The 23,524-nt window shown below is 43.4% G+C and overlaps 1 protein-coding gene and 1 long non-coding RNA gene across 2 annotated transcripts in view; both read left to right on the top strand.

The window, feature by feature from the left end:
• The window catches only part of Mybbp1A (MYB binding protein 1a), a 168,411-nt gene that overhangs the window by 13,440 nt on the left and 131,447 nt on the right, over positions 1–23,524 (top strand). The window lies entirely within an intron of this gene.
• On the top strand, positions 6,027–23,412 carry LOC137249377 (uncharacterized). Its single transcript, XR_010952358.1, has 2 exons — positions 6,027–6,198; positions 22,924–23,412. It is a non-coding gene; the product is annotated as an uncharacterized lncRNA (long non-coding RNA).

Here is a 23,524-nt window from a genome sequence, read left to right as displayed (position 1 = left end):
TCAACGACAGCTCTTTTAGTTTGATTTCGATGGTCGTACGGTGAAGAAGTGTCGCACGCGCGCTTAAAACAGAGTACCAAAGAGTGCGTGTGAGACGTGTTCACCGTTAAATCAAACTAAATAAATAATTGATTTTGCTTTCGTGCTCGCTACGCATTCGTGTTTACTAACACATTCTTAATTTGGTAACCGTGCAAATGTTGTTGTAGCAATGCTCGCCCCACCTAATAGCCTCGACCGATCACAAATTGTCATCAATATCCTCTAACGGGAGTCCAAGGAAACTTGCCGTTTCAACAGGGGTGGACCATAAGGAAAGGGGTGTTAGAGGCGTTGGTTCCACATTACAATTAAAGAGATGGTTGGTGTCATGTGGGGACACATTGCAAGCGGGGCATACATTTTGTATGTCGGGGTTGATTCTGGATAGGTAAGAGTTTAACCTGTTACAGTATCCAGAACGAAGTTGAGCAAGAGTGACACGCGTTTCCCTGGGGAGTATGCGTTCCTCTTCTGCGAGTTCTGGATATTTTTCTTCAAGTACTGGATTCACCGGGCAATTCCCGACATAAAGGTCCGACGCCTGTCTATGGAGTTCACCAAGGACCTGCTTGTGTTTTTTCGCTTCATACGGCTGGGTTCTCAGGTGCCGTATTTCCTCAAAATGCTTACGGAGATGACTCCTTAGGCCCCTAGGCGGTGATGGTTCGTCAATCAGATGTCTGTTGGGATGCCCAGGTTTCTGGGTATTCAACAGAAACTGTTTGGTCAGCATCTCATTTCTCTCCCTGATAGGGAAGTATTCTCGCCTCATTATGCAAATGGTGTTCTGGGGACATAAGAAGACAGCCCGTGGCGATTCTGAGAGCAGTATTTTGGCAGGCCTGTAGTTTCTTCCAGTGGGTGGTTTTTAGGCTTGGCGACCATATGGGTGACGCGTAGCACGTAATCGGCTGGCTAATTGCTTTGTATGTGGTCAAGAGCGTTTCTTTATCTTTTCCCCAGGTACTGCCAACAAGGGATTTGAGGATTTTATTACGGCTCTGAATTCTTGGAACAATTGCGTAGCGTAGTGCCATCGACGTGGATGTTCAATATGGTCGACATTTGGGGCGTCCATGTTGTAAATAAGGTCGCAGAAGATTTAGTCGGTGACAATGCCAGGTTTCGCGAGGCGAAAAAACTGGAGAGATCAGGGAGATAGCCGTTTATTTTATTGCATAGCTCATCGATCTCTGGGCCTGGGCCTGTGGCCATTATTGTGCAGTCATCGGCGTAGGAAACGATTGTGACTCCTTCCGGTGGTGAAGGTAGCTTAGATATGTAGAAATTAAACAAAAGCGGGGATAGGACTGAATTGCACCGATGCCTGCCGACCACCCAGATAATTTGCGGTCCACCTTTTAAGACATGGGGGAAGGGTAGACCCTTCCAGGTCTTGCAGTAACGAGCCATGGTTGACCGTATCAAAAGCTTTTGATAGGTCTAACGCTACGAGTACTGTTCTATGGTGGGGATATTGATTCAAACCGCAATTTATCTGGGTGCTAATGACATTTAGCGCGGAGGTAGTGCTATGGAGTTTTCTGAAGCCATGCTGATGAGGGGCTAGCTGCAAATGTGCTTGGAAATAAGGGAGCAAAATGGCCACTGGCGATAGGAGAGATATCGGACGATATGACTCACCTACGTTAGCTCTTTTCCCAGGCTTTAGTAGCGGGACCACCTTGGCCATTTTCCATTTCTCGGGTATGACAAAGGTGGAAAGAGACAGGTTGAAGACATGCGCTAAATATTTGAAACCCTCTTTCCCTAGGTTTTTAAGCATCGGCATGGCTATGCCGTCTGGGCCCACTGCTTTGGATGGTTTAGCGCGACCAATGGCGTCCTCAACCTCTCTAGCGGTGATGGTAATTGGTGACGCGCTGAGTTTGTGTTTATGTGCGTGTCTATTGGCTCTCCGTCTATCTTTGTCGACCGTAGGATGCATTATATATTGTCGGCAGAAAGCGCTCGCGCATTTTTTCGCATCCGACAGCACCTTATCGCCAAAGGCGATGGAAGCTTTGTCTTTGTGCTTAGTCGGATTCGATAGGGACTTTACGGTGGACCAAAGTTTACCTACACCGGTAGAGAGGTTACAACCTCTTAGGTGCTCTTCCCATTTCGCCCGCTTGTGTTCGTCCACAAGCAATCTGATGCGTTGGTTTATATCCCTTATTTGGGGGTCGCCTGGATCAAGCTGTCTTATAAGGTCGCGTTCCCTCGCTAAGCTCGCGGCCTCCGCCGGGAAGTGGGGCCGGATTTCGGGAATTCTCCCGGCGGGAATGAAATGTGCCAAGGCGGATTCAATGACCTTACGGAAGGCACGCTCCCCTTGGCGGGCATCAGTCGGGATAGGGAGGGCAGCAAAGCTGCTGTCTGTTGCAGATTTATATTCTTCCCACTTTCCTTTTTTGAAGTTTATGAAAGTGCGTTTTTCGGTGACGATGAAGTCGGCGGTACGCTCGAACGAAATAAGTATGGGCAGGTGTTCGGATGCCAATGTTACCATCGGCTGCCAGTTGACGCAGTTTACGAGTTCTGCGCTCACGATTGAGATATCTGGCGAGCTATGACAGCTTCCTACCATACGTGTGGGGGCGTCTCCGTTTATTGTGCAGAACGTCGTTTCGTCTATTTGATCCGCCAACATCTCACCCCTACTGTCCGCCCGCAAGTTTGAATGCCATAGGTCGTGATGGGCATTGAAATCGCCTAAGATAACGCGATTGTTGCCAGTGAGTAAGGCCTCGATATTAGGGCGGTATCCACTGGGGCAACAGGTGACAGGAGGTATGTAGATGTTAATGATTTCTAGATTTGCATCGCCTGACCGGACAGATAGGCCTTGACGTTCTAAGACATTGTCCCTGCTGTCGATGCCAGGATCAAATATATAATATTGCACAGAGTGGTGTATAATAAACGCGAGGCCGCCTCCATTTCCGCTCTCGCGGTCTTTCCTGTGGACATTATAACCAGAGCAGGTCTGCAATGCAAATCTTGCTGTGAGTTTAGTCTCTTGAATCGCAGCAATGCGGATGTTGTGCCGCTTCATGAAATCGACTATCTCCGTAATCTTCCCAGTTAGTCCATTACAGTTGAACTGCAGAATTCTGAAGTGCATGAGGGGTGACGCCGCCACTCTAGGGGTAAGTGACGGGTGACTACGCCAGAGGGTGCAAACGGAGGCAGGGACTAAGAGTCTGTTTCCCTGACCTGCACGATTGCTGCCAGAAAAGAGGGGGGGAGAAGAAGACGGGGGCAGGGGCCGATGCTCAGCATTGCTACCAGCTCTACTACGAAGGTAGTAGTTATGAGTGGTATCAGCTGTTTGAGTTGTTGGCGCCGTGGGGCGCGAGCAGCAGCGGGTACTTGTTGTGGCTTGCTGAGCAGCGAAGCTGCTGGAAGGTAGTGGGGATACGCTTAGACGTAGACTACGGGACGCCCTTGGGCGTGAGCAGCAAGGAGCCACAAAAGATTTACAAAAGTTACGTGGACGTCGGGTTTTGGGATCAAGCCCAGAACAACCTGTCCGATGCAACCATCCCTTGCACGAGACACACTGAACAGAGTATGACCGTCCTAAAAAGATTCTTTTCTGGCAAATGCAGCAAAACCATTTCTCAGGACCGGGGTCAGGAGACGGACCCGGATTGGGTTCGATACCTTCCCGGAGTAAGAGAATATGTAGCAGTCCTGCTGCAAGGAGCTGCTGGGAGGATGACAATTTGTGGGAGGGACGAAACAAATTAAATGGGGTCACACTGAAATGACAGTCCTTGGTCGGGAAAAATCCCGAGTTGCTCCGGTACATAGAACCGACTGCCTTGGGAAGCGGTGGTGCCCACCGCTGTTTATGATAGAGATCCAATTTTATGTATTTGGCCTGTTGCTAACACCGAACCATTTCGGATCTTTTTTGACAAATATCCGTTACGGTTTTTCTTTGATTTAGTCGCCAAGCCCGCGATAAAATCTATGCAATAGCTTAAAATGCTCAGTTGGATTATAACTTAAGCCGGAGTCATTGGTGCCGTATGTCGTATCGCTGTATCCGTATCCCTAACGTAATCAGCTGCTTATCGTTACGACGGTAAATCAAAACCCAATTGGTTGGCTACGATACGGTTACGACCATGGTTCAATAAGCTGGAGACATTGGTGCTTTATCGGTAACCGTATCGGTAACCTTATAACAGCTGATTCGACCAACCTTATAGGGCCGTTCCATTGGTTTATCGAGCTCTGGCTCTGGCTCAAATCTCATTGGAACGATCTGGATCAACTTTATGAGAACTGGCAGCACTAATATGACAAGAAGAAACGTACACAAAATTTTAAGATACTGATAGAACTATTAACATTTAAATAGTTTCGCACGTAAGCAAACTATTTATTTTTCCTTACATCAAGTTGTTTACTCTTTCAGTGTTTTTGCTTTTAAATATGGCGAATTCTTTTATGTATACACAAATGTACACATATTTAGTTCAGTGCTACAATGGCTCAACTATATGGTTGGCTCATCTCACCAGCTGATTTTATTTTTTTCATTTCACTGTAGTAGAGATTGCCAGAAGGAGATGGCAAACTTAAAATGAAACCAACGAATTTACAACATTTTCTTACTACATACAAATGCTGCTAAGTTTTATGATTTCATTCCATTCCATTCGTCTAACAGCAACACTCTGATTTTGGCAATGTGAACAAATGTATGTTGTTGCTGTAGAGATGAACCAACCATATAGTTGAGCCATGAGTGCTACCAACTCAAAAGTGGTTAGCTGTCAAAAAATCTACTACAGAAAACGAAACGAACAGAACTGCTATACGGATCAGAAATTGAACCAGATAAATATCAGGATCACAACGTTGTTGTTGCATTTGCATGTTAAATTTCTATCCGTATCTCGCTCAAGTCTCAATGGAACGTAACTTATGAGAATCAATGCAATCGATTATTGGTGCCGCTAAGGTCGTAACCGTATCGTAGCCAACCAATTGGGTTTTGGTTAACCGTCGGAACGATAAACAGCTGATTACGTTAGGGATACGGATACAGCGATACGACATACGGCACCAATTCAAGGGGTTGTGTAGCGCAATACATAGCTTCTCCAACCCAATTGTCAACCTCACCTTCGAGCGGCGAATCCCGTTTCACTAACAGAAGAGGCTCTGGCGACCCCAAGCTCCTCATGGAACTTGGGGGTGGGGAGGGAGGGATGGCCTGAAGGTTTAATGTGGCCATATAAATCGTTCCCGAGATGGTCGGGCCAGCACCTTAATGGTGCTGTGTTACCGGAGCGTATCGGATCTGTATCCGACAAAGGACCATCACATCGATAACACTCCCCAAAGCCTTCGGGGAGTAACTAATCGCTACAACAACAACAACAACATACGGCACCAATGACTCCGGCTATAACCACCCTACAAGACGGAGGTAACCAGTTCACCCACACATTCAAAGCTTTTTTCGCTCTCCACTAACACATCGACGTTTCATGCTGTCATCAAAATGACAGTTCATTAATTACTCCGGAAAACATTGAAACGCAAAAAAAGTGTATTTGTTTACAACGAAAAATATTTTGTGCTTTTAGTTGTGACATGTGACGGAAATTAAAAATTTTGTTGCAGAGACCATCTTTTTGCGTTGGCGGCCTTCGCCATAGTGTACAAGTACAAGTGTGTTGACTTATCTGTCAAGCATTCTGACAGGCACTCGCTGGATTCGGAATGACAGCGAATTCAAAATGGATACCATTACCGAGTGCGCCGAATGATTGAAAAATTGAAAAAGTCGATACGATTGGTAGTCAAAAATGTTGTCGTTGAGACCAAAAATGCGACTCTAGACCTGAGATTTCCATCAGGTGAGCGAGGCTGTTTGTAGTTTTGACGTTTATCGCTTAGTGAACACACTTGTATAGGTACACTGATCGGCATGCAACTGTTATTTATGTGGCGCCACTGGGAGCTGCTGCTGCTATCCTAGAAGCATTAGAAGCAGAAATGTCTTTGATTTTTTGCATCACGAAAGTTGTGCCATATCATGATATGGTTCGCGTTAAGCACGCTCTCTTAAGGCAAAAAAAACCGCGTCTAGTCAGGCCCGATTGTCCAGGAATCATCGCACCAGAAAGGGTAAGTAAATTGGCTACCTTATTAAATATATAAGCAACATGTATGAATTTTTTAGTGATAATTTGTCATGCTTTTGTTGATAATCAACTGAAGAATGCAAATACGACAGAGTTCGAAGTTCATGTGAAAACCAATTAATTTTTTTAATTAGCGTTTGGAAAGAAAAATACATATGTATGTATGCATAGAACTGCATAGAAGGGGAGGAAAAATTAATTATTATCAGTAGATTTGCAAGATTTTTGTCATTTTCCCTGCATCGCAGTTGTCATTACGTTGCGTTAAGAGAGGACATCAACACCTTACTACCCACAGCCAGCTAAAATTTTAGTAAATTTTGCTCTTTTCATCACTGTTTCAAAACGTGGAAAGTTATATATCGAGCAGACTTTCGCATTGCCGGTATTATTAATATTCAATCCCTAGAAGGTTTAATGTAGTCATATCAATAGTTCCCGAGATGGTGGGGCTAGTACCACAATGGTGCTTGTTACCGGAACGTAGATAGATAGATAATTTATTGAGGATTGCACAGTGACTTGCACATCTCCTTCACAGCACCTCATCCTAGCCGACTTCCTTGAAATTGCGCCGCAATCTAGAAGGATATGGTCCACCGTCTGCTGATCCATCACAAAATCGGTATGTGTTGTTCGATATTATACCCAGCTTTTGCATGTGACTGTTCAGTCTACAGTGTCTTGAGAGAATAGCCGTTAGGGTTCTTAGGTTATCTTTTTGAGAGGCCTATTAATGCTCTATATCGAGTTGTGCTGTAACGCCCTAACAGTAACTTAGATTGACTCAGGCCTGGCATATTGCGCCAGTGTCCTCTCTTTTCCCTCCCTTCTGCTAATAAATACCCCTGTGGGCCAACTGGCAGGAACGGCTCGGGATCGATGGGTTATGCAGTTGCTGCCTCTCTTTCCGTGTTGTCCGCCTGCTGTTGTTGTTGTAGCAGTGCTTCGCCCCATCCAATAGGTGCGACCGATCACAAATTGTCATCAATGTCCTCTAACGGGAGTCCAAAGAAACTCTGTTTCAACAGGGGTCGACCATAATGAGATTAGATTAGATTAGATTATTTATTTATTACGGCCAGAAGCCTAATTCGTAAATTTGAAAATATTACAGTTTTTTATCTTATAGCTAAGGTTTTACAATATTCATATAATTTTGTTTTAAATACTTTTATTTGGTTGCAACTTTTTATATCCATAGGCAGTTCATTGTAACTTTTCAGACCCTTGTAGAAAATGTTCTGTTGATCAATTTCAGTTCTAAAAAACGGCAATTTGAAATTATGTTTGCTCCTCGTATTTATGTTGTGAGTTTGCTCAACTAATGCTATATTTTTATTTAAATACTCAGGTACATTTCCATGTTTAATATTAAATATGAATTTCATGGAGTGGAAAAAAATCTTTTGTTTCACACTTAACCAGTCTAAAGTCTTCAACATGTCAGCCGTTCGTGTATCTCTAGGTTTCTGAAGAATAAATCTCATGCATCTATTTTGAAGCTTTTGGAGCTTGTCTACTTCTTTATCCGATATTATGAATAGAATGGACGGGCAGTACACGAAGTGCGGTTCTATAACTGATTTATATAAGATTATTTTGTACTTTTTCTGAATGAATTTCGTTGTTCTCTGCATCACTCCTATTTTATTAGCAACTTTTTTAATTGTATAATTTATATGATCTTCAAATTTGAGTTTATTATCAATTATTATTCCTAAGTATTTTATACTGTTAACTCTTTGTATGATTTCATCATTTATTTTTAGCTCGGCTATATCCTCCTCATTGATATTCCTCCTTGTTATTATCATATATTTAGTTTTATTTATGTTTAGTTTCAGTCTATTACCACACAACCATTTATACAAGTTATTTATTTCATGTTGCATTTTGGCGAGTGCAGTATTAATATTATTTTCACTTATCATAATTAATGCATCATCCGCAAAAAGTCTAATTTCACAACCTTCGATAGCATTGACTATGTCATTTATGTATATAAGAAATAATATAGGTGCCAATACTGAGCCTTGAGGTAACCCTATGGGTACCTCTAATTCATCCGACGTCACAGCATTTATAACTGTTTTCTGCTTTCTCTGCTTCAAATAGTTGCGGAACCATTTAAGTTCAATATCAGTTATGCCAATCCGCTGCATTTTTTTATTAATATCTCTCTATCCACCGTTTCAAAAGCTCTTTTGAGGTCAAGGAAAACTGAAACCACTACTTTTTTGTTGTTTAGCTCTTCTTTCCAATCAGATATCACCAAGTTCAGCGCTGTCTCACAGGAGTGTTTTTTCCTAAATCCTGACTGTTGGTAGACTAATATATTATTTACTTCAAGATGATTCACCAACTGATTCTTAACAACGACTTCGAGAATTTTAGCATCACTTGGCAGGGTATTTATGGGTCTAAGTTCTTCAGGTTGCATTGTCTTTTTAACTTTTTCCACAGGTATTATTGTTGACGTTTTCCACATTCCGGGTACTACACCATCTTCTAAGCTGTTATTAATTATTTGAGCATAGAAATATCCGGTATACGATATACAATCATTTAGTACACCTTCGGATAGCAGTTTTCTTCCACCTATTTTATATTTAAAGTCTGTTAAGATATTAATAACATCATCGGTGGTAATTTCAGCAAACTTTAATTTTGAATGGACTTGTGTATCCTCTAGTGCTACTTGACAGGTTTCGATGTTATTATTAATTTCAATCACACTGTTTACAAAAGATCTATTTAGACCATTCGCCAGATCGGTTTCGTTTTCAACCAGTATGCCATCCAGTATCACCTTTTTTATCCCTTCGTTATCTTTAGTTTGGTTGACCGTTTGTTTGAGATATTTCCACATTTCTTTAGCATTATATTCATTCAAAATGATTTTATTCTCCATATACTTTATTTTTTTCAATTTGACTAATTTTTTGTAAGACCTATTTATATTTTTATATTCATCCCACTCTCCAGTTTGTAACGCACGCGTGTACATATTGTATTTATATTTATTCATTTGTGCCAATTCTCTATCATACCATTTATTCATTAACTTGATATGCACTTCTTTCTCGTAGGTTAAACTTTCCATAGCCTGAATCATTATATTATTAATTAATTCGACTTTTACATCAATTGATAAGTTTATAGTAAAGTTGAAGTTAAATGATCTAAGGACGCTTATTAAAATATCACTATTATATTTGTCCCATGCTATGATTTTTTTGGTCAGTCTCATCTTGTATACTTTGGACGTTTTAATATTAAATTTTATAGTTTCATGATCAGATATTTTGTATTCCTGCAAATTATTACAGAGAATTTCATCCGAGTTTGAAAATAATAGATCAATTTTCGATTCACTTGTATCTGTGATTCGCGTATTAAATTCTATTTTTTGGCTCATCCCCATCACAGCAAATATCTCATTTCATTTAGTACTATATGTTGAAATGCAGTTCATGTTAATATTAAAATCACCGATTCTCAAACAGCTTTTGTGATCTTTCCATAGTTGCTACTCTTTGAGTATATCGACCCTCTACAGCTTCCAATAAAGCCTTTATTTCATTTTGGCTTTTCTTCATCACCTCTTCAAACTCATATTTATACTCATTTAATATTGTACTAACCTTTACCCGCGGCCCCGTCCGCAAGGAGAAAATAAAATATATGTGCTATTCACGTTAGCCTGCTTATCAAGTTGTCTGTTTAAAAATTTTTTCTGTCAATGTATTTTATTTTTTAATACAGTAAAAAAAAAAGAACTAACTGAGCTGATGGGCACGCTTACATGAATAGTACAATACACTTTTTTCGAATTAAAAAAAATACATTTTGTTTCTAAGTTAAATTAATTGATATGACAGGGGTGAAAGAATTACTACTCATAGAACAAAGGAGTGAAACTACAATTAGCTAAAACCAAAAAGAAGTTTTTAAATGAAAGCAGTGTTGCTTTTTCGGGTATTTAGTTGGTTAAAATATTACAAAAATTTTAATTATAGTTGTAATAGTTCGTTACAGGATTCATTTAAAAATAGAACGAAAAAGCTGTGATATATTAAAGATAAAACATACCGAATTTTAATTACGAATAATTTGCCGTAAATCCACGGCCATGTGTGCTGAATTACCGGTTTCGAAGAGACCTAAAATGATCCCGGAGTGTCCCTAAATGACACCAAATAGTCACGAAATGATGCCGACGGGATCCTGGACAAATCTCGAAAACTATCCAGAAATGATGTCGGAAGGGTCCCAAAATAATCCCGAAGTAGTCACGAAAAGTCCCGAAATGACCCTGACGGGATCCCGGACGGATCCCGAAAACCATCCAGATTTGATTCCTGAACGGTCCGCAAATGATCCCGATATAGTCCGAAAAAGCCCCGAAAAACTCTGACGGGATCCCGGACAAATCCCGAAAATCGCCCAGAAATTATCCCGGAGGAGACCCAAAATGATTCCGAAATAGTAGTCACGAAAAAGGCCCGAAATGACCCTGACGGGATCCCGAAAACCATCCAGAAATGACTCTGGAGGGATCCCCAAATGATCCCGGAAAAGTCCACAAACCATCCAGAATTGATCTCTGAAGGTTCCGCAAATGATCCCGAAATAGTCCCGAAAGTCACGAAAAACTCAGACCCATCCCGAAAATCATGAAGAAATTATCCTGGAAGGGTCCCAAAATTACCCTGAAATAACTCCGACGGGATCCCGGACAGATCCCGAAAATCATCCAGAACTGAGCTCTGAAACGTCCGCAAATAATCCAGAAATAGTCCGGAAAAAGTCCCGAAAAAACTCCGTCGGGATCCCGGACAGATCCCCAAAATCACCCAGAAATTATGCCGGAGGGGTCCCAAAATGATTCCGAAAAAGTCCCGAAATGACCTTGAGGGGATCCCAGACCGATACCGAAAACCATCCAGAATTGATCTCTAAAGGGTCCGCAATTTATCCCAGATAAAGTCGCGAAAAAACTACGAAGGGATCCCGAACAGATCCCGAAAATCATAGAGAAATTATCCCGGAAGGGTCCCAAAATGATCCCGAAATAGTCCCGAAAAGGCGCGAAATAACCCTGACGGGATCCCGGACGGATCCCGAAAACCACCCAGAAATGCTCTTTAAGGGCAACTGACCCCGAAATAGTCGTGAAAAAGTCCCGAAATTACCCCGACGGGATCCCGAAAACCATCCAGAAATTATCCCTGAAGGATCCCAAAATGATCCAAGAACAGTCTCGAAATTCCCTGACATTTTCCCGAAAAAGTAAAAAATAAACCCGACGGGATCTCGGACGGATCCCGAAAACGATCCAGAAATGATGCCAGAAGGGACCCCAAATGATCCCGAAAAATTCCCGAAATTCCCCCGATGGGATCCCGGACGGATCCCGGATCATCCAGAAATGATGCCGCTTGGTACCCCAAAATGATCCCGAAATAGGCCAGAAATGACCCCGTCGGGATCCCGGACGGATCCCCAAAAGTATACAGAAATGATGCTGGAAGGTGAAATGATCCCCTTAAAGAAAGATGAAAAATGAAATGATCCCCTTATAGTTCCGAAATGATCCTGACGGGATTCCCGATGGATCCCGGAAACTATCCAGAAATGATGCCGGAAAGGTTCCCAAGTTATCCCCAAATAGTCCCGAAATTACCCTGACGGTATCCCGGACGGATCACGAAAACCATCCGGAAATGATGGCGAAAGGGTCCCCAAATGATCCCGCATTAGTCGCGGGTTCCGAAATGACCCTGACGGGATCCCCGAAGGATCCCGGAAACTATCCAGAAATGATGCCGGAAAGGTTCCCAAGTTATCCCCAAATAGTCCCGAAATTACCCTGACGGTATCCCGGACGGATACCGAAAACCATCTAGAAAAGTGGCCGGAAGATACCCCAAATGATCCGGAAAAAGTCCTGAAATGATCCAGACGGGATCCCGGACGAATCCCGAAAATTATCCATCTAGGTACCCCAAATGATCCCGAAATAGTCCCAAAATGACCCCGCCGGGATCACGGGCGGATCCCGAAAAAGTCCTGAAATGACCCCGACGGGATCCCGTACGGATCCCGAAAATCATCCAGAAATGATGAAGGTAGGTACCCAAATGATCCCGAAATAGTCCCGAAATGATCCCGACGGGATCCCGGACGGATCCCGAAAACCAACCAGAAATGATGCCGGTAGGTACCCCAAATGGTCCCGATATGACCCCGTCGGGATCCCGAACGGATCCCTAAAACTATCCAGAAATGATGCCGGAAAGGTCCCCAAATAACCCCCTAATAGTCCCGAAATTACGCCGACGGAATCCCGGACGGATCCGGAAACCATCCAGAAATGATGCCGGAGGAGACCCCAAATGATCCCGCTAAAGTCCCAAAATGACCCCGACAGGGTCCCGGACGGATCCCGTAAACCATCCAGAAATGATGCCGGAAGAGACCCCAAATGATCTCGCAAAAGTCCCAAAATGACCCCGACAGGATCCCGGACGGATCTCGTAAACCAGCCAGAAATGATGCCGGAAGAGACCCCAAATGATCCCGCAAAAGTCCCAAAATGACCCCGACAGGATCCCGGACGGATCCCGAAAACCATCCAGAAATGATGCCGGGAGAGACCCCAAATGATCCCGCAAAAGTCCCAAAATGACCCCGACAGGATCCCGGACGGATCCCGTAAACCATCCAGAAATGATGCCGGAAGAGAACACAAATGATCCCGCAAAAGGCCCAAAATGACCCCGACAGGATCCCGATCGGATCCCGTAAACCATCCAGAAATGATGCCGGAAGAGACCCCAAATGATCCCGCAAAAGTCCCAAAATGACCCCGACAGGATCCCGGACGGATCCCGAAAACCATACAGAAATGATGCCGGAAGAGACCCCAAATGATCCCGCAAAAGTCTCAAAATGACCCCGACAGGATCCCGGACGGATCCTGTAAACCATCCGGAAATGATGCCGGAAGAGACCCCAAATGATCCCGCAAAAGTCCCAAATTGACCCCGACAGGATCCCGGACGGATCCCGAAAACCATCCAGAAATGATGCCGGAAGAGACCCCAAATGATCCCGCAAATGTCCCAAAATGACCCCGACAGGATCCCGGACAGATCCCGAAAACCATCCAGAAATGATGCCGGAATGGACCCAAATGGTCCCGAAATGACACCGACGGGATCCCGGACGGATACCGAAAACCATCCAGAAATGATGCCGGCAGGTACCCCAAATTATCCCGAAATAGTCCCGAAATGACCCTGACGGGATCGCGGACGGATTCCGAAAACCGTCCAGAAATGATGCCGATAGGGTCCCCAAATGATCCTGTATTAGTCGAGAAAAAATTCCGAAATGACTCCGACGGGATCCCAGACGGATCCCGAAAACCATCTAGAATTGATACCGGAAGGTACCCCAAATGATGCCGAAATAGTCCCGAAATGACATCGACGGGATCCCGGACGGATCCCGAAAACCATCCAGAAATGATGCCGGAGGAGACCCCAAATGATCCCGCTAAAGTCCCAAAATGACCCCGACAGGGTCCCAGACGGATCCCGTAAACCATCCAGAAATGATGCCAGAAGAGACCCCAAATGATCCCGCAAAAGTCCCAAAATGACCCCGATAGGATCCCGGACAGGATCCCGGACGGATCCCGAAAACCATCCAGAAATGATGCCGGGAGAGACCCCAAATGATCCCGCAAAAGTCCCAAAATGACCCCGACAGGATCCCGGACGGATCCCGTAAACCATCCAGAAATGATGCCGGAGGAGACCCCAAATGATCCCGCTAAAGTCCCAAAATGACCCCGACAGGGTCCCGGACGGATCCCGTAAACCATCCAGAAATGATGCCGGAAGAGACACCAAATGATCCCGCAAAAGTCCCAAAATGACCCCGACAGGATCCCGGACGGATCCCGTAAACCATCCAGAAATGATGCCGGAAGAGACCCCAAATGATCCCGCAAAAGTCCCAAAATGACCCCGACAGGATCTCGGACGGATCCCGTAAACCATCCAGAAATGATGCCGGAAGAGACCCCAAATGATCCCGCAAAAGTCCCAAAATGACCCCGACAGGATCCCGGACGGATCCCGTAAACCATCCAGAAATGATGCCGGAGGAGACCCCAAATGATCCCGCAAAAGTCTCAAAATGACCCCGACAGGATCCCGGACGGATCCCGAAAACCATCCAGAAATGATGCTGGAAGAGACCCCAAATGATCCCGCAAAAGTCCCAAAATGACCCCGACAGGATCCCGGACGGATCCCGTAAACCATCCAGAAATGATGCCGGAAGAGACCCCAAATGATCCCGCAAAAGTCCCAAAATGACGCCGACGGGATCCCGGACGGATCCCGTAAACCATCCAGAAATGATGCCGAAAGGTTCCCCAAATGATCCTGTATTAGTCGAGAAAAAGTTCCGAAATGACCCCGACGGGATTCCGGATGGATCCCGAAAACCATCTAGAAATGATGCCGGAAGGTACCCCAAATGATGCCGTAATAGTCCCGAAATGACATCGACGGGATCCCGGACGGATCCCGAAAACCATCCAGAAATGATGCCGGAAGAGACCCCAAATGATCCCGCAAAAGTCCCAAAATGACCCCGACAGAATCCCGGACGGATCCCGAAAACCATCCAGAAACGATGCCGGAATGGACCCCAAATGGTCCCGAAATGACACCGACGGGATCCCGGACGGATCCCGAAAACCATCCAGAAATGATGCCGGAAGAGACCCCAAATGATCCCGCAAAAGTCCCAAAATGACCCCGACAGGATCCCGGACGGATCCCGAAAACCATCCAGAAATGATGCCGGAATGGACCCCAAATGGTCCCGAAATGACACCGACGGGATCCCGGACGGATCCCGTAAACCATCCAGAAATGATTCCGGAAGATACCCCTAATGATCCCGAAATGGTCCCGACGGGATCCTGGACGGATCCCTAAAACCATCCAGGAATGATTACGGAAAGGACCCAAACTGACCCCGAAAAAGTCCCATAATGATCCCGGAAACCATCAAGAATTTATCTCTCGAAGGTACGCAAATGATCCCGAAAGTACCCCGACGAGATCCCGCACGGATCCCGAAAACCATCCAGAAATGATGCCGGAAGGGTCCCCAAATGATCGCGAAATAGTTCCGAAATGATTCCGGAATAGTCCCGAAAATGTTCCAAAATAACCCCGACGGGATCCCGGACGGATCCCGTAAACTATACAGAAATGATCCCGGAAGGGTCCCAAAATGATCCCGAAATAGTCCCGGCGTAATCCCGGACCGATCCCGAAAACCATCCAGAAATGATCCCGGAAGGGTCTCGATATGACCCTTACGGGATTACAAATAAGGTGAAGCTAATTATAAAACCATGTTAATAAGGCAGCAGGCGCATTGGAGCGAATAAAAAGTTAGATAGAAACATACAGGTAAAGCTAATAAAAGCGTACTAATAAAAACAATTGATGGAGGGCGGATGGCGGGCGTAGAGGAGAGGACCACTGATCGTTCCTCCAAAATTGTCTAGATCTCGTTCTGTATGTACCAGATACCAAAAACTATTGATTTAGGAGAAAATTTAGATTGAGTTATAACAATTTATGGATTTTACACCAGAGGGGGAGATAAAGGGGGGCGGGCGGAGGGTGTCACTGCTTACTTTGTAAGCCCTCGACTTATTTGACCCCTTGAGTCTGTGATATTGGTGAAGGCCAGTATACGTAAAGTTATAATGTGTAAAAATTATGAAAAATAATTTCTCGAAGGGGTCGTGGGACCCCCACCCCTCTTTCCATGTTCGAAAAAAATTTCGCTAGTAGACTACTGTCTGTGTCTCAAATTTCATCAAAATCCGTGTAGCCATTCTGGCGTGATTCAGTCGCAAAGACGAAAAAATATAATAATTAAATTATAACTGTTCCTAGGGGGCGGGGACCACGCCCCTTTTGAAAAATATATAGCTAGTAGATCCTTCTAGACTATTGGCTATATGTGTGCAAAATTTCTTCCAAATTGGTCCAGCCGTTCTTGCGTTATTGAGTCCCAAAGACAAACGTCTGGACAAACATCCAAACATCCAAACATCTTAACATCCAAACTTTTCCATTGTTACGACAGTTTAGTGGTGAACAACCATATGCGCGACAAATAAGTTGTATCTGACTCAACTTCATAGGTTGAAGCAGTTTCTACCTTGACGAGTAATCAAACATGCCGAATTGCTAACCACAAAAAGCTAAAAGTTGTCATAAAGTTCAACCTCCCCACAGTTGTGTCATGTTCGAAAAAAATATCCAATCACCCAGTAGTACCTACTGTCTTGCATTAATGTTCCCTCAGCGAAAATTGCGAACATTACCTCTGATAAAACGCACCAGACACGACCATGCAGATTGACATGGAGTGACATGGTGAGCGTCGATGGCTAGGCGATTGCTTTCAACCGTTCAAAACAAACCCTGTGTCATCAAAGTGTCAAAAGATTACTAGGCCCACCGACTGCAGTCCATCATGAGCTCAGGGGCCAAGGAGACCTAAAAATGCATCTCGTCCGTCCTGTTTGACCATGGTCGTGAACGTGTCCTGGGGTCATATGCGCACAGGCGACTAACAAAAGCTCAATATTTCAGACGCTAAATTTCTGAATTAACAGCAAGCAACCTGAACGCGATAAAAATTTTCTTTTGGGAGATAGCCTACAAAGAGAAAAGAACTCTTACGTGAATATCCGAGGAAATTTAACTATAGGCGCACATGCTTTCATTTGATGTCATCTGCGCATTGACGAGCAAATAAGAATTCTATTGGCGTTTCCCTGGAGTGGGGACTTCTACTCCCAGGCAGAATCAAGGTTTGGTAACTTCATGGGGAAGCTGGATTCCAGTGTTCCACATTACGAGAAATTCAAGTCATAGATAGAGGTTTGGGATAGAAAGGCACATAAGTATATGTAGTTAGTTACATTCATTACGAAACACCTGCAATTATCAAGTTTTGAGGGCGTCTGCAAAGACGGAGTGTAGCGCACGTCCACACGGGAATCGGCGCTCTGGGCGCGGCGTCGTCAGGCGCACCAAATGTGATACGGCGCGCAAATGCAATTTAGCTAACCGGACTGGCATGCGGAGGAGACACAGTGGCTTCGGCACGCTCCCGTATAATTCATAAAGCGTATGGAAAGATACGCATTCATATATACATTTCATACATTTTTCATAAGTAATAGTGGATCGTGGTTACATACCACATGAATTTGATTAATCTACCTTTCTGTAAGTTTGACATGATGTGGCTCAATCCATACAGACACGCAAATCCTATGTAAATATGAATTATAGAATTGATTGAGTTGATTTATATACTCATTAGTGATCAGATTATAAGTCAATGCTTACATGCAGATATATTTTAATAATCAATATGTCATAAGCTAATTCCGATTCTCGGATTTCAAAATATCATAAGTTTGTTTGTCAAGATCCTTTGTCGCGATTATATGAATTAAAAAGAAGGTTAGGTTAATATGAAGAAAAATTGAATGTCAGAACCGCAGCAAATAACGTATAAGATGGAAATGCACCCAGTTCTCTTCCATATCAAAGAAATTCAAATTGCACATTTTTTTGGCTAGATCGTAGTTCGTAAAGAAAGGATAAAACGAAAGAAGCAGAAGACTTCATTAAATGTATACTGAAGAGCATCTTAATAGGACGGTGCAAGGCAGGTGCAGAGAATAAGTTGGATGCAAATAGGGTTTTGTTTTGAGTCAATGCAGACGTTTGATCTTGTATCCCAGGGCACACATTAGGACGTCCTAAGGTAGGCTTTCAGGGTTTGCGATAGAGGTGAAGATAGATGACCCCTGGCTCCATTGATTCCCTGCGCAAAAATTGCACCGAAATGGAATATGAAATCGTTTTACTAAGTAATAAAAAAATGTTGAATAAAGAATGAATTTGTTAAATTGTTAATCATAAAATTCGTGTGTGGTGAATAATTTCCTTGACGGGGTCATGACGGACGAGGACGGGATGACATGGGGAGTGGTAAGGGGGCATGAGTGTGGGGAGTGACTCATGAATGTGGTGTGGATGGAATTTTAGGGGCCAGCCACAAGGGCCTAGGTTGGCAAAGGTTGAGGAGGGGCGGATTGGCCGGCCTCATTCAAAGGAGGCGAACCGAGACTTGGACAAGGGGGGTACGAAGGGGACGGACAAGGACAGTTAGGGGTATTGAGAGTTAGAAAGGGGGGTTTGATGATTCTATTGGCCGTGGCTGGTCAGATGCTACGAGGGTGGAGTGATTGCTCCGGTGTCACTGAAGGGTATGAATTTTTTTTTTTTTATTGCGGTTGCTGCGTGGACTGTGGAAAACGAAACCCACCCATATCCGACGAGCTAGTTCGTGCTTAGAGGCAAGCATACCCACATTCCGCGACAAGTCCAACGCAGCCTGGCGGAGGCCAGAGGAGGGGTCGAGCCCCATCAAACACGCCTGCAATACCATTTATAATATATATTAGATTAGATTAGATTGTTTTTCTTCACACTCATTTGCATTTCTTGTAGCACCAAGTCTACATTCTGAATATATGTAACACATTCATCACACATAAATCGTGCCATAGGTTTTTCCTCAAACATTTTAACACAATATTTATCAACACCTGCACATGCAAGGCTTAAATGGTACACTTTATTACACACACCCTCGCATCGTATACCTGTCTCTCCTCTTATAGAGTGATTGCATTTCGCGCACATACCCATTTTGCTTTTGCCTTATTTCGATTTACTTCACCGTTTATTAGTATATGTATGTGTTTAAATTTGTTTATTAAATAAATTTATTTGAGTCTTTTTTCTCAAAGTTAACTCCTATTATATTAGGAATTCAATACCGTATTATTACATTATTTGTTACATTTTGTGAAGCGCGAACAAAACACTTTATTTTGCACAACTTTTTATTAATTTTTTAAAATGTTTTACCACAATTTTCCTGCTCGAAAAATGTGCAAAAGGCTTTCACGTCTGCTCACGTCAACTCTATAACATCGGTGAGAGGAGTGTTAGAGGCGTTGGTTCCACAATACAGTTAAAGAGATGGTTGGTGTCATGTGGGGACACATTACAAGCAGGACAATGTTTTGTATGTCGGGGTTGATTCTGGATAGGTAAGAGTTTAACCTGTTACGTTATCCAGCTCGAAGTTGAGCTAGAGTGACTACTCTCGTTTCCCTAGGGAGAGTGCGTTCCTCCTCTGCTAGTTTTGTTCTTTGAGTACAGGAATCACCGGCATAGAGGTCCGACGCCTGTTTGTGGAGTTCACTGAAGACATGCTTGTGTTTTTTAGCTTCATTCGGCTGTGTTCTCAGGTGCCGTATTTCCTCATAATGTAATGAGGCCGTGAACAACAAGAGCCGCAAAAGATTTATAAAAGTTACGAGGACGCTGGATTTTGGAATCTAGCCCAGAGCAACCTGTCCGATGCAACCATCCCTCGCACGTGAAACACTGACAAGAGTATTTATTTTTTTAATTTAATTTATTTATTATTACGGCTGTTTAGGCCTAAAACTTAAACTACTAAGTACAATTAATTGTTATAATCACTTATTTCTATTGAATATGCTGTTGGAATGCCATGTGATTCCGATCAGCATATTTACTAGCGTGACAAAGGGACGAGTCTGGGAGCCACTCATTTAAGGAAGGTTGGAAAGGATGCGTTTCCAATCCTCCAGTGCTCCCAGCTTAAGGCAACAAAATTTGGAACTTATATTTTTCAATTATATGTGTATTTTAAGCTGTCGGAATGTATTGGTCTCCGATCAACACAGCTAAACATGTCTTTGGATGTTGGAAATTGAAAATAACGTGTATCCAATCACCCCTCAACTTTGTTTAGTAAAGACGCTGTCGGAATGCATGAAGATTCCGATTAGCACAGCTCAATATATAATGGGAGGTTGAAAAGGACGTGTTTCCAATCCCCCCTGCTCCAACTTTTATTTGGCCTTATTTTCGTTATTTTTGTTACACATTATATAATTTTATTGTTATATTAATGCTGTCGGAATGCGAGTGATTCCGATCAGCCAACAGTAAATACCAGCTGGAAATACCGAATTCCAACGAAATTAGTTGTTGGAACTGTCTGGAGTTACAGGTGGCGACCGATTTTCTTTTCCTTAGCGCCGGATGCATTGTATTTTGCTGCTTCCAATATTACCATTCCCTTTTCGCGCTCCAGTATCGGATATATCATGTAAAAAATAAGAGGAGAAAAACTTTATCTTATTGGAAGGGTTTTATAATGCTCCATTAAACTTTTTTTAAAAGTATTGAAGTTATTACTACTTTTTATGTGATTAGGAAGTTCATTGAAATATTTCAGGCCCTTATATATATGACCGTCCTAAAAAGATTCTTTTCCAGCAAACGCAGAAAACTCATTTCTCAGGACCGGGTCAGGAGAAGGACCCCGATTGGGGTCGATACCTTCCCGGAAGAGGAGAGTATGGCGCAGACCCGCTGCAAGGATCTGCTGGGAGGATGACAATTTGTGGGAGGGACGCAATAAATTAAACACTGAGTCCGCCTGCTCATTACCCTCTACTCCCCTGTGGCCCAGGACCCAGGGCAACAGTACTACGTTGTGTGCTCCTAATTGATTTAGCTTTTCTACGCACTGAAGGACCAGTGCTGACTTTTTTTCGAACGCCGCAAATGCCTTTAGTGGAGCCTGACTGCCTGACTGAGTATGGCAATTGTTTTATTGGGGTATCAGCGCTGAAGGTTCAGCTTAGCGCACTAACTTATGGCGAATACTTCTGCTTGAAAATGCTCGGATGTGCTTTTAGAGTTACTGATATTTTGGCTCTGGGTCCGAAAACTCTGGCTCCAATCCCCTCTGGCGTCTTCGACCCATCTATGTACTATACGATCTTGAGCAGACTAGTAATACAATGCACCCGCCCATACCTATACAGCCGTACCAAGAGACTGAGCAGCCCATTACATTTTGGCACAGCCGGAGCACTGCTGGACATCCAATCTATATGAATGCTATGCATTCAAAAGTGTTTGTACCAGTGGCTGGTGCACACCGAACTGGACCAATGTATGCTATATTGATGCCTGCACAAATATCAAGCTATGTTTATGTGAATAATATTACTGCTTATGTCCATTTGCACGGGTGAGCATATACAGTACCTACGTTTATACAAGGTGGAACACCACACTATCTACATGGCGATGTAGCCACCGATCACGTTGTTGTAAGAGATTAATTAAAATATGTTATTCATAAACACTGATCCTTATATTTTCATTATCATTAAACTGTAGACTGTAGACTCATGACGGGTATTCTTACTGGACACTGCCTTCTGGCGTCACATGCCTTTAAATTAGGTTTGGTCAGTGATAGCAGATGTAGGAAGTGCGGGTTGGAGGAGGAAACGATCGGTTACGTTCTGTGCTCGTGCCCTGCGCTTGCCAGGCTAAGACTCCAGCTGACAGCTGTCAGATCTAGAGGCAGCAAGTGGCTTAAGTTCTAGGAAGCTTCTGGTATTTGTCAAGAGGACGGAGTTATTTTATAACATGTCCTGGTTGTTGATAGGGTTTTTAGCTTGGTCGTTAAAACAAACTTCTGGTAACACGACGGACTCATTCAGTCCATGTGAGGTCCTCATGAACCGGCCAGTTGAACCTAACCTATATTTTGTTTTGGGGTCGCCAGAGCCTCGGCTGTTAAAGAAACAGGATTCCCCAGGGGTAGCTGAGGTTGACAATTGGGTTGGAGAAGCTATATATTGCGCTGGCAATCCATTGAACGGGTTGCGCTACACAACCCCTTGAATCAATTTGGTATTTTAATCGCCTCTTGCGACAGGCATGCCTACCGCGGGTATACTCTAAGCCCCCTAACCCGCTGGAGCCATGAGAAGCGTTAGTGACCTTGGGTGTCCCAAGGAAAGTTCCGTCGTGTCTTGTGTTGTTGGGTGAGCGGCCAGGCAGCAGCGTGCAACAAATGCACCATTCAGGAGGATACCATTGCTGAGCCCAGAAAATCTGGGAAAGTTGGATGTACTGGTCGGATTCAGCAAACGAGTATATTCTGTAATAGCATATGATCAACTTGGAGATAACGAAACTTTTATTTTCCTGTCCAACAGGGAACTGGTTCTAGACCCTGCTGCAAAATAAGGATAGGCGTAGTCACATCAATTCGTTCCCTGGTTACTCGGGGAAATCAGTTTTAGCAGTACTTTGCACTTTTCATACTGCACGTCCATACAAGAACTTCGGATAATGAATTAAACAGTTGTTGTTGTTGGTGTTGTTGTTGTTGTTGTTGAATTAAACAGTCATCTGCATTTGTTTATTTTTGTAGCACGTCTAATTTCCTTCGTAACATCAATCAATTATCTCTTGTTATAATGTTGTGTTCTCTATGAATGCAACAGCGAAGTATCTTCGGTGATTCTAGTGATTCTAGTTATCTGAAATCTCCTTGAGTCCCTTGTGTCTTTGGCCTCTCAGAAAAGAGCTAATTTCGGGTTAAATATATTAAAAACTTTAATCTATCCTTACTGATATTAGTTTCTTTCTCATTCTAGGTAATTTGATTTTGACGATGTGCGCATAGCAATATTCCAAATATTCCAGCTGTAGCTGAAGGAAGAACATAAATTTGCCCAAATTATAAGAAAACTGCGACAACTATCCCCCCCGCCTTTTTAGTACCACAGATAAGGCGCTAACAAGCATACTATGGGAAAGGGTCAAGACCAAAGGATCAATATCACCTATAAATCGACTTTGATAGCACGAATTGGAGCTTCCGGTATTATCCCTACAAAACTCATATGGCTCTGCAAACTGATGTTGAACAACACCACCAGCGCAGGAAAAATTGGGCGTCATCACTGAGCTTCGAAAGTTTCAGAGAGGGTACAGCTATTAATAGACGTTATTGTACTTAATTAGCTTGTACAAATCAATACACACATATGTAAAATACACTAGAGTAATAAGGGAATAATTTAAATTGTAAAAAAACATTGTATATATGAATTATTTATAATTAAATATTATCTGAACATAAAGGACGCGTTTCATTCATGGAAAAAGCCATTGTACAGGTTTACAAGTATGATATGTATGAGAGGGAAACAATTTCTTTCCCTTTCTTAAGGCTCCATTACTGATACTTAGCAT

The sequence above is a fragment of the Eurosta solidaginis genome, chromosome 4 (genome assembly GCF_040869045.1).
Source record: "Eurosta solidaginis isolate ZX-2024a chromosome 4, ASM4086904v1, whole genome shotgun sequence".
Taxonomy (NCBI): Eukaryota; Metazoa; Arthropoda; class Insecta; order Diptera; family Tephritidae; genus Eurosta; species Eurosta solidaginis.
The sequence above is the reverse complement of the archived record's forward strand: the minus strand, read 5'-3'. Positions and strand labels throughout refer to the sequence as shown.